Source organism: Crocuta crocuta, unplaced genomic scaffold (assembly GCF_008692635.1).
Source record: "Crocuta crocuta isolate KB4526 unplaced genomic scaffold, BGI_CrCroc_1.0 scaffold231, whole genome shotgun sequence".
Lineage (NCBI taxonomy): Eukaryota > Metazoa > Chordata > Mammalia > Carnivora > Hyaenidae > Crocuta > Crocuta crocuta.
The window spans coordinates 2034637-2047717 of NW_027528357.1; the positions used below are offsets into that span (position 1 = coordinate 2034637).

Below are 13081 nucleotides of genomic sequence, written 5' to 3' on the forward strand. Positions count from 1 at the left end.
ACTAGCAACACTAGGGAAAGGATACGAGTAGCTCAATCCCTGACCCCATTCACCCACAGACTTGTGGCATCTACAGTGGAAAGGAGAAAGAACGCACAGATGATTTTCAAGAATTTCTTTAGGAATAGTGATCTATGGTAAGAGTTAAGACATGCTGGATTCTAGGTTTGGAACAAAACTCTTCCATCTTCACTTTGAATTCGTTTAGGTCATAGTAAGTTGGAGTTTAGAAAGCATGGCCAGCCACAGAACATGCATCAGTGACTTTTGAGAATCCAAAACCCTGAGGCTAAAAGACTGATCAAAAGCTCTGAGAGTGCATTCTGTAGCCAGAAAAAGCCAAAGGGAGTTCTTAGCTGAGCACAAACCAGCCGAGAGGAAAGAACTAGACCTCAATTGTTTCGACTTACTGAGGTTAGACCTCAGAAAGTAACTTTCCAGCTCTTCCTCTCAAACAAATAGGAGCTGAAAGCTCTTATCCAGGCTGAGTTACTTGGAAATAAGATCTGGGAATGAAGAAAAGCCAGGTTGCCTCTGATGGTAAAACATGCATCAAATGGAAACCAAAGGCTGTGTCTGCAAGGATCATAAAGCCCAAATGACGATGAGAGAACAAAGGGCAGGGGTCCAGCAGAGAGCAAGCAAGATGGAAAACTTGAGTTCCTGAGGAGGGAGCCCATAGTAGGGAAGGTACTGTGTGACAGTTGAGTTCAGATAACAATATCCCTGTATGACAAGTATTATTATTACTTGACAAGCATTATTATTAATATCTGTTAATGCAAATGAGGAAGCTGAAGGTCTGCAAGACACATTGTCAAGTAGTCAACAAATGACAGGATTAAAGCCAGGAGTGTGACCCCCCAGATCAGAATTATTTTGTTATTCCTTTGTGGCAATTGCACAGTGAAACAAATTCAGTGTGTGTGTGTGTGTGTGTGTGCGTGCGTGCGCGCGTGCACGGACTTGCGTGCGCACATGCTGAGGAAGGGAGTAAGAAGAAGGCAGAGGGTTAGCCAGAAGAAAATGATAATAATAATGGATCATCCTGAATGTCTAGCAGGGAGATTTTTACTTGACTTGACAGTAAAGAAGATCCATTGTAACTCCTTGAACCAGGGCAGAGACCATAAAAGTGGTGTTTGGGGATGCTTAATCTTGCAGGAAGAATTGAAAGATAAAATCTTTGGGAGTGAGGCACTCAGGCTTCACGAATCAGAGTTGTCCTCCTTACCCTCCCTGGCTACTGAGTCCAGGATAACCAGCTTGTTTCTTTGTCAATCTACCCATTCAGTCTTTTTGTTTCCTATTTTTAGGCTAGAGTGAAGGTTACCAGCTATGATTGCTTGTATTGGGATTTGTACCTCTGAGAGAAATTTTCTCCTTAAACACAAGCCTCACTAGTCTTCCTTTCGTATGAAGGAGAGAAATGTCACAAGCAATGCTTTCCCTAGCTATGTTCTAGGGCTGAAGTTTACCTCCCATCTAAAGGGGAAAACCCTGTAAACTGAGCCAAGCAGAGCAGACAGCCCTATGTCTTAGAAGATGGGATCCTCTTGGATAAGAACTTGGAATAGATGGTGTCAGGGTCTCCTCCAACTCTGTGATATCATGATGATGAGATTCTAATTCTTAAAAATGTGTCAAGTTCAGCCTTCTGTCTTTAAGCAGACCTGCACTCCTGGAGGAAGCTCAATTCCTGGAGCTTGCCAAGCCTTTCTGCATTCCAGGGTTTTGGCACTTGCTGTTTCTTCTTCCTGGATGGCTCTTCCTCTTGCTCTTTGCAAAACTGGCTCATTCTCTTCCTCCAGGTACTTGCTTTAAATGTTTTTTTTTCTCACAGAGGGCTTTCTCAACCATCTATGTAAGTAGATCACTATTTTTTTTCTCATCTTAAAACCCTGGTTATTTCCTATGTGGATTTTACCACACTCTGATAATCTTATATATTTCTTTGCTTGCTTGATGTTTATCTCCCCAACAAAAATACTAACTCCACACCCAGGATGACACAATGTCTAGCACATAGTGGGTACTTGAGAAGTACCAAATGAATGAATATTGGATAAATGGATGGATAGATGGATGGATGATGGACAAAGGGAGAAAGGGAAGAGTGAATAAATACTTTTTAAGTGTGCCATGAAAAAAAAATAAGTGTTCTGAGGTCAACTGGGCTTGCATAATATGTTCTTTTCCATTCATGGTAATTTACAGCACACATTAGCAATTTAAAGGGTCTGAAAATTCCCTGTAAGATAAAGCTTGCTTAATTTTATTTAACCCAGCATTTCCTAAACTTGTTTTAACTTAAAATACTTCTTTTTCATGATACCCTTACTTAACATTCTGCCAAAGAGTGTTCTTTAAAAAACTAGATTGGAAAATCTGCTCCTTCATAACCATTGCCATGTTGAATAGTAATTATTTTTAACTCCCCTTCCAGGCTGTGAGGTCCTTAAGAATACAGACTGAGACTTACTTATCATTTTACCTCCATTATATAGCACAGTGATAGGCACAGAGCTAATACTCAGAAATAACTAAATTATTGAAGAGGAAGAAAAAGGAGGAAAGGAAAAGACAGAAGTAAGAAAGGAAGGGAGAGAGGACATAGCTGGGTTACTCAGCAAGTAATTATTCCTTGATATGTACCTTCAATTGACTTTAAGGCAAATAATAAAATGCTAATAATGACCTTACAGAAGTCAGAATTACATTAACCCTCTCAGATAAATTCCAGATTAGTAATTTACTAAGCGTTAGAATTAGAGTTAATTCATAATAAACATCTCCCCCCTACCCTCTCACACACACACTTACAGATATAGTGTGTTATGATGAGCTCTCTCCTATTTCTGAGAGTAGTATAAGTACTTTATTTAGAATGGCAACAATATTATATACTTGTTAAGAGTATAGGTTTTAAAGTCAAATCCAGTCTCTACCATTGTTTGAGTCTGATCTGCTATAACAAAAATATTATAAGACTGGGTAGCTAATAAACCACAGAAATTTATTTCTCACAGTTTTGGAGACTGGGAAGTCCAAGATCGAGGCACTGGCAGAATTTGATGTCTGGTAAGGGCTTGCTTCTTGATTCATAGATAGCTATCTTTTCACAGTATGGGTTTTAAAGGGTGATGGGGTAAAAGGGCTCTCTGGGATCTCTTTTAAAAGGGCACTAATCTGGGGCACCTGGGTGGCTCAATCAGTTTAGCGTCTGACTTTGGCACAGACCATGATCTCACAGTTCATGAGTTCAAGCCCAACATTGGGCTCACCGCTCTCAGTGCAAAGCCTACTTCAGATCCTCTGTCCCCTTCTCTAACTGCCCCTCCCCCATTTGCACTTTCTCAAAAATAAATACAACATTTAAAAGGACACTAATCCCACTGATGAGAGCACCACCCTCATGGCCTGATCACATTCAAAAGTCCCCACCTCCAAATACTATCACACTAGAGATTTTGTTTCAACATATGAACTTGGGGGAAACACAAACATTCAGTCTTTAACAAATATATATACCAGCTATGCAAACTCTGACAAAGTATTTAACCTTTCTAAAGCACAGTTTCCTCATATGTAAAACACAGATAGTAATAGTATACAATTACTATTACTGATGACATCAGGAGCCATGGAATTTCTTCTCCCCGGTGAATTGCCTTTAGAAGAATGCAAGGGAAATGCTTAACTCAGAAAAGCAGTGCTCTGATTGTAAAATTTCAGGCCCACAGAATGACAATCTTGGGGGTTGGGGCTCTTCAAATCTTACCCCAAAATTCTAATGTTCCTTTGAAATCACACAGAAGCCCATTTTGTCTAGCGCTCTGCAGATGTTCTCTGCACCAAGAGGCTGGTGGGAAACCACAAATAAGCACACTTTTTCTAGGGAAAATTCCACCCACACTGGCTTGTGGGAATGCACCTGGAGCTGGCTTTGTCCTTGTAATCATGCAGGATTCATTCCTGTTCTCTCCACTGCTCTTTGGGTTTCATAAATTATAAACACAGGTAATTTCTACCTGCATAGTTCTGAACATATCTAGNGGGGGGACACGAGGCAGAATGAGTTCCCTTGGTCTTGACCTATAATGGGATTAAGGAGGGGTGGGGTGCAGAGGGCATGGTTAAAAAATTAGCACTACCTGGTGCTAAACACAAAATAAATGCATAAGACTCTGAAATTAAATGAGTACAAGAATAGCACCCAAGAATTATTAATTTTAAAGAGGATTTAGACTAAGAACAAATACAACTTCCCCTTTCTGACTTCAGATGTGCCTCAGTTATGGCCAGTGGAAGAGTTACACGCTCAAAAGGCTGACAGGAACTCAGAGAGTAGTATAATCCCCCTGCTCCTAGACAAGACCCACTTTAAATCAGCTCAAATGATCTTTACTTTTCTTTCAAATAAAATTTATTTTTTTTAAATATTTTTATTTATTTCTAGGAGAGAGAGAGAGAGAGAATGAGCAGGGGAGGGTCAGAGAGAGAGGAAGACACAGACTCTGAAACAGGCTCCAGGCTCTGAGCTGGCAGTCAGCACAGAGCCCGACGCGGGGCTCGAACCCACCAACCCCGAGATCATGACCTAAGCGAAAGTCGGACGCTTAACCGACTAAGCCACCCAGGCGCCCCTCTTTCAAATAAAATTTAAACCTATCTAGAATATCCTAGACTCAAAGAGGTGGAAGGGACTCTTTCCTGAAATCCAACATCTTTGACAGATGGCTAGATATGGGGGGAAGAGGGGTTCAAAAGCTTCATTCCTACATCTTTAATCTTTAGAAAGTTAGTTCTCATATCAAGATGAAACTTGCTTCACTGTAACTTCTGTCTGCTGCTCCAGTTCTGCTGTTTAGAGCCAAGTGGGATAGGTCTACTCTCTTCCATTTGATGCCCTTTCCATTCCTGATCCCACCTCCCATCACGTCTCCTCTGCATTAAACATCCTCCTTCTCCCCACATGCTGTGGTTTCCAAACCCTTTACCATGCCCATGACCTCTTTGTGAAGCCACTGCTTGTTTATTTTCTATCTTAAAATGTGTTTACTAGAACTCAGTCCCATGCCCCAGATGTGTTTGAACACACATAGAGCAGTGAGACCATCAGTGGTTACAAACAACAGCTTTTGCAAGATACATTTGGTTCCACCACCACCGAGCTCTGTGCCCTGCTACAAGTTAAATATTCAGAACCTAAGTTTCTCCATCCATAAAATGGGTGTGATAATAAAATTGTCATGACTCACTGTCATGTATAAAAAGCATTAAGCACAGTTTCTGGTACATGGCTAGTATAAAATAAATGGTGGCTACAATCAATGTTGATGTTATTTGTATTATTAGACATGAAATTCAATTAATTGTGTAAATTTTTAATAGCTACTCATTCTGTTCATTTACAAAAGATTAGTCAGCCAAAACACAATATGTTTCCATAAGTTACTGTCAGGCAAACATCTCCCCTATCTTACATTCGTATAACTTGTAATTTGAATCCAAAATCAGAATTTGTCTGTATTCATGCTTATCTACTGGCTCATTGTTCCAACATACAAATATTATCTATTATGAGTAAAAAAGAAAATACCCTCCCTTGGCCATGAACCACAGGACTTGACCACTCATAGTGTGGAAGCTTTTATAACATAAGCAGAACCCCATGTTGTTGAGGTCATCTTGTAGCATGTTTTCTTTCCCCCATCAGTGTCCAAACTTCCAACATTAGGATTTTAACCTATGGGTTCATTCAGTGAGTTAAATGCGTGTTAATTGAATGCCTTCTCTATGTCAAGCACTGAACTGTGTCTATGCAGTAGATGAGGCAGGCAAGACCCCGCTTCATGGAGCACTCATTCCAGAAAGGGAGATGGATGAGCAAGAAGTGCATGCACGAGATAAGTTCAGATCATGGTAAGAGTTATAAGGAAATAAAGCAGATGGCAAGATGGAGAGGGATATGGGTAGGGAGAGGTCCACTAGACTGACTAGTTCCAGAAGCCACTCACAACTTAAAACAAGGGTAGGAGTGCCAGAACCAACAGATGCACAAGTCAGCACTTACCAGTCTGTTTGGCTGTTCCTTTTTTATGGACATGAATGACACCGTGTAAGTCATATAAAAGTAGTAAATTCCTCTACCTTCAAAACTCCTAAAAGCCTGGCCCAGGTTGTCTACCCATAGCAAGCTCCTTGGGCTTAACAGACAGAACTTCCTTTGCCATTGCCAGGAATGCCAGCAGCTCAGTGTGGTAATCTGGAGCATCATATGCTCTTCGGAAGTTATGGGAGTAATTAAAATGGGAAAACATATTTTTACTAAATTGGTTCACTTAAGAAACAAATCTTATGGGATCCATAAGGAGGCGGGTACAATAGGTTTTATTTGTTAGGAAAGAGCAGGGGAATTGTTTCTCTGGATCTCAGACCAGGGAGAGCCCAAGCTCATTCCCTGGATCTCTTTAGCTCAATGTTCAGAGAACTACCCTCATTGGACAAGTTGATTTCTCATGAAAAGAGATCTCCCTCTTTTCTAAATTCCTATTAGTGTTTATTTATTTTTCCGAGCAGAAAGACAAAGCATGAGTGGAGGAGGGGCAGAGGGAGGGAGACACAGAATCCAAAGCAGGCTCCAGGCTCTGAGCCGTCAGCACAGAGCCCAATGTTGGGCTCAAACTCACAAACTGTGAGATCATGACCTGATCATAACTTAAGTCGGTCGGATGCTTAACCGACTGAGCCACCCAGACACCCCATGAGATCTCCCTCTTTTCTAACCAAAAGATTAACCTATGAGTTCATAACCTATGAGGCAAGGGCTTGTTACTAACATTCTTCTTTCCCAGGGTTCCAGGCAATCTTCCTTTCACAAGCAATTTGGCCTGCATCCTTCCCAGGGTGGCCTCTTACTTGCTAAATTTGGGTCTCTGCTTTTTCCAAACCCTAGTGAAATCACATGAGAATATGGGAAAAAGTAACAGTGCTGATTAATAAATATATCTTGTCCAGAATGTGGGGAGAATCTCTACTGATGACATGAGCTCTGGAGCTGAGATGTAGATTAACTTCTTAGGTGAGCCTGGTATGGAAAACAAGCTCACTGGCCTGATAAGATGGCCTCGCTTCTTCCTATGGAGTAAACCTTGAATCAGTGATCCAATATTTACCTCGCCAGACTGATGGGCCAGTCACCCAGTACTGTAAAGAGGAGTCTTCTTTCTTAGGTAGCCAGGTTGCTCTTTACATCCACTCCATCCTACCACAAAACCTTCACTGATTCCTTCAACATATACTCTCAAAGCACAATTTCCCTGGAATAATGCTATGTGCTATGTGTAGTTATGGATATACGTATGCAAATTCATAGAAACGTTCTGGAAGGATTCACACAAAATGCTCATGGTAATTACCTCAGGGGAAAATGTGAGTTGAGGGAAGGGTGGTCAAGTAGAATTTTTTTTAATGAAAGTTCTCAGTATTTGGAAGGAGAATATTTCAGGAATTGTGCAATGCAAATTAATTGTGTAAACACACACACACTACTAGTATCTGAAGAGAAATTAACTGGATAGACTTTAAGGAGAAGAAAGAAGAATGGGCTCAAACTTCCACACAGCAGTAAATATGAGAACATATAAAAGAAATAATAGAATTTCTGGGGAAATTCTACCACTAACCAAGTGATCACTCTTTGAAAACTATTTGCAAACAACACATCTTATGAATAAAACTGCTCAAAAACATAGTAGTTAATCCAGCAATAAATTGCATTAAATAATTTAGAATAAAATATTGGGGTTTAAAAGAAATGATGGTGATGGGGCACCTGGGTGGCTCAGTCAGTTGAGCGTCCAACTTCAGTTCAAGTCACAATCTCGTACTCCGTGAGTTCGATACCCACATTGGTCTCCGTGCTGACAGCTCAGGGCCTGAGCCTGCTTTGGGATTTTGTATCTCCTTCTCTCTCTGTCCCTCTCCCACTCATGCTTGCTCTTTCTCTCTCTCTCTCTCTCTCTCTCTCAAAAATAAATAAACATCAAAAAAATGTAAAAGAAATGATGGTGAGTGTCAAAACTATTTATATGTAGAATTGAGACTAAATAGTTGTAGGACATATGACTTCAAAATGAAATATTTTTTCATTGAAAGAATATATATAATGTAAAAATAATTAATCATTAATATTCGGGTTCTGAAATTCCCTAGTGCCCACAAAAAAAACAAAAACAAAAACAGGAAGTGAATGGAAAGCTAAAAGCATGGCATGAAGAAAAAGGGGACTAATTTCCCCATCTGCAGAGGAGGCAATTGACTTTTTCTGCTTCATTTGGGCAAGTTACTTAAACTTTCTGTGTCTCTGTTTCCTGCAGTGAGGACATAATGAATAAATATACATACATTGTTTAGCATATCACATGGTATATATTAAGGGCTCAATAAACATAAGCTGTAATACTAATATTATAATTATCATTATTATATTGACTTTGATACTTTTAAAAATATAAGAGTAAGTATACGTTAAGCTACTCAATTTTTACTAGAATTAAAAACCAGACTCATACTTAATTCACAAGAGAAAACAAGAGTAAATAAAATATAATCTATTTTCAAGTGACACATAACCAAAACAAAAGAAATAAATTAAAAGCATGAAATAAATGCAAACAAAATGAAAAAATGAACATATTGTATCATTTAATTGCTCTTGGCTACAATTAGCAGAAACCTGGATTTATATTGGCTCAAAGAACAATAAAAATTTGCCTAATTTTATGTGGCAGGAATGCAAGATGTAGGACAGCCACAGGGCCATTGACTCAGAAGCTCAGGGGTATCTTCAAGAACCGAGGTTTCCCATCTCTTTGGTCTGCCGTTCTCATGAAAACATCAGCCTCAGGCAGTCAGCGAGACGGCCCTCTGCGCTCCATGACAGGTCCAGGTGCAGGATCCAGACCTGAGGAGGCCTGGCAGAGGAAGAGAGACTTCCAGTTATCCAGAAAAGCCTCCAAACCCATTTCCTTTCTCAGTGTCTTGCCAGGATTTGAGTTATCGGCTCATTCCTGGACCAGTCACTGGCACAAGGTGGGACTGTATTTGGACCAATCAGGCCCACCTCAGAACTGAAGTAAACTCAGGTTCTCCTGGAGTTGAAGGAGAATCTGGCATGATGCAGGCTCCTTTAGGACAAAGCAGGAGAAAACAGATGCTAGTCAGGGGACAGCAATGTCCACTATGTGTATCAGTTTTAAAAATAACTATCAATCTAATTATTTCCCTCATTAATAAATAAAGTCTTTTTTTTCCTCTTTGGTCAAAATACAATATACACAAGATACAACTCAAACAAGGTCAGAAATAAAGGTTAAATGCTTAACCAAGATATATGTACACAAAAAGGAAACAGGGATAGAAATTGCAAACAAAGCATTAAATAGGCCAAGAGGGGCATTTTAAATTGATTGTGGGTATAATCTACAATTAGGATACAACAAATGCATGTCTTCATCTCACACTGTATTATAACATCATGAAATGTAAAGCAGAGTCTCTGACAAACAAGAACACTGAGAAACCATATAGTAATCACAGAAAAGTTGGACATGTTTTTCCACCGTGCAGGCTGATCATATCGTCAGAAAAGAGTGGAGGGCTCCAAATAGTATAATTAATGTTTATTTAAGTGTTTCTAATTTAAACGTCTTTTAACTGCATTAGTCCGCCGGAAAATAAAATTCATTTGACAGCTCCAGCTATGACCACTGTAAGCACCCATCTGACCAGGGAGACAGGAACACCTTGAAGCATTTCCTTGTTTCTTACAGCTCCTTTTGGGGCTCCTCACCCCAGAGCTGAGCTGCTTCATCAATACCAAAGACCATTCTCATATGTTCCTCTGCTCTGGCTGTCTCCTCCAGCTGCCCGCCCCTGTCTTACTGTAGCTGGGCCTGGTGACGGTCAGTTTGGCTGCCCACCCACCTTGCAGAGGGCTTCGTTTCCCCTTCCCTCACTGCACAGTCTCCCATAGTTGAGAACAGACTATGTAGTCTTCAGCAAGGATGTACTGAGAATTTATAAAGATGGAAAGAGAGAACAAACTGTCCCTGCCAACAGATACACCCACTTCTGGAGGTGCCAGCCCCAGGCCTGTCCCCAGGGTCCCCCTCCCTCCCCAGCTGCTCTCCCTGCTCTAGTTTTTTTTTTTTTNAGCGTGAGGTGGTATCTCTGTGGTTTTGATTTGTATCTCCCTGCTCTAGTCTTACTCTCTCTCTGAGATTCACCTTCCTGTGCAGCTGTGGTCCAATGTGTCCTCTCAGGCTAAGTTCTGCCTCTCCAGGCTTCTCCTCCCCAGGCCTGACTCTTGTTCTAGGCACTGGTGGACCATGGGAAGGTCAGCTGGATTTAGATGGAATCATTCTCTTCTCCAATAGCTGTGTATGCTCTGGGCCCATCAGTGATACCAGACAACATGTACCTTCTTCTATCTATTATATTTTCAAAACTCTTAGGACTAAATTGCATCTTAGGTGTCATATACAGACTTGTATCTAACTCTATATATCACCAACAGGGAACTCTGTATCTTTTCAAATGTACATGAAGCACTATGAAAATGCATATTAATCATAGCAAAATCTAAATAAATTGCAAAGAAGAAAAATTTTGCAAATAAATTTCAAAGAGCAGAAACAACAAAATACAACCACTTGGAAAATGAAACAGAATTCCTAAATTTTTCAAATTGCTATTTAGAAAACTGTAACAATAACTGAGGAACAAGGGGGAGAAGAAGGGGGGAAATGGTGGGGGAAAGGGAGAGAGGCAAACCATGAGAGACTCTTGAATGCTGAGAAAAACTGAGGACTGATGGATGTGGGTGGGAGGGGGGATGGGCATGGAGGAGGACACTTGTGGGGATGAGCACTGGGTGTTATGTGGAAACTAATTTGACAATAAACTATTTGTAAAAAAAAGAAAACTGTAACAAATAGAAAAACTTTTGTGTTATACCCAAATTTTTTTCAGTGATAATTATGAGGCTTATAAAATTAATTAAACTAAATTCCTACAAAATTAAAAATGAATTGTGAAAATAAATGAACACATACAGCTTAGTTATCAGAAGAAAATTAAGATAAACTCAAGGAAAGTAGAAATTTAAAAATTCATTTAAAAATAATGAATTAAAAATGATAAAAATCAATAAATCCCAGAACTAGAACTGAAAGGAAAAGCCGAATAGCTTAAAATTGAGCAAGTATATTCAAGTTCAAATAAAGAAGACACAAAAGCAGGGTGCCTGGGTGGCTCAGTTGGTTAAGCATCCAACTTTGCCTCAGTTAATGATCTCACAGGCCATGGGTTCGAGCCCCACTTTGGGGTCTGTCTGTGCTGACAGTTCAGAACCTGGAACCTGTTTTGAATTCTGAGTCTCCCTTTCTTTTCCCCTCCCCTGCTTGTGTCCTCTCTCTCTCTCTCTCTTTCTCTCTCTCTCTCAAAAATCAGTAAACATTTTTTTTTAAAAATTTTTAGGGGTGCCTGGGTGGATCAGTCAGTTAGGCATCCAGCTTCGGCTCAGGTCATGATCTCACGGTTCGTGGGTTCAGGCCCCGCACTGGGCTCTGTGCTGACAGCTCAAAGCCTGGAGCCTGCTTCGGATTCTGTGTCTTCCCTCTCTCTCTGTCCTTCCCTGGCTTATATGCTCTCTCTGTCTCTCAAAAATAAATAAATGTAAAAAAATTTTTTTTAAGTTTTTAAAGAAGATACATAAGCAAAAAATTAGAAATGAGAAAGTAAACATATCCATAAACTTAAACACACAACAATGATGAACTGAGTAATTTTCTATTAAAATATAAGTGAATCAAAACTTAACCATGAAGAGTAACAGTATATGAACTGATGAAATATAATGAAAATATCTCACAATGTAAATATTTATTACCTCCTAAATGGCACAAGAAAGTACCTGAATTTTTTTAATTCTCAAGAAAAAATTTCCATGCTATGTTAAATATTTCAGAGTTTATTTTTTAAAATTTTTTTATAGTTTATTTATTTTTGAGACAGTGAGAGACAGAGCATGAGTGGGGGAGGGGCAGAGAGAGAGGGAGACACAGAATCCGAAACAGGGTCCAGGCTCTGAGCTCTCAGCACAGAGCCTGATGTGGGGCTTGAACCCACAAACTGTCAGATCTGACCTGAGCCAAAGTCAGATGCTTAACCAACTGAGCCACCCAGGCACCCCCAGAGTTTATTTGTAATGACATTTCCAGTTTGTTCTCCACAACCCTGATGCCCAAATTTGACAGAGAGAATTCACACTTGTATACCCACGTGCCCCACACACATACACACAGAACCAGACACACACACCTACAGATTCTACTTACTGACAATACAAATGTAAAAATTCCAAATAAAATAGCAACATAAATTAAAATCATAACCAATCCAAAGATATACATGATCAGGTAAACATGACTTCTGAAATTTAAAGATTGCTATGATTTCAGAAATCCACCAATATCATATCAATTTTAAAGAATAAAAATATTCCTGATACTACAAATAAAGGTTTCTTCCTTTAAAAAAATCTATCTTAAAATAGCAGTGGAAAACAAAATAAAATAAAATAAAAACTAGTAATGAACATTTGTTAAATGATGAAATACCAATGGATTCTACATCAGAGTGAGCAGCAATACAAGGGATACTAAATGTCACTGTTTTTATATAGTGCTTTGGCAGATGTAGCCAATGCAACAAAACAAGAAAAATAAATGAGATTTACACATTTAAATAAAGGGTGCAAAAGGAATACATAAGAGAAGTAACCAAAATATTTGTGAACATATACAAAATATGCATACACACACACATACCTCACAGTGGCTTTCCATAAAAAAAAATTTTCTTAAACAGCAAATATCTGAAATACCTAGCAATAAATGTCGGAGGCTAAGTAGCATTTGACAAAGAAAACTATTATATTTTACTGAGGGGCATAAAAATGTCTTGAAGAAATGAAGAAAGAAATAGTATTCCTGAATAAGAAGAAATATTTTTT

The 13081-nt window shown here is 39.4% G+C and overlaps 1 long non-coding RNA gene across 1 annotated transcript in view; it reads right to left on the minus strand.

Annotated features, from left to right (window-relative positions):
* Window positions 1–8724: 8724 nt before the first annotated feature.
* LOC144223141 (uncharacterized) overlaps window positions 8725–13081 on the minus strand; it is a 79120-nt gene continuing 74763 nt past the window's right edge. The window contains exon 4 of the long non-coding RNA XR_013332590.1: window positions 8725–8978. This is a non-coding gene — a long non-coding RNA (uncharacterized LOC144223141). The remainder of the gene's footprint in view (window positions 8979–13081) is intronic.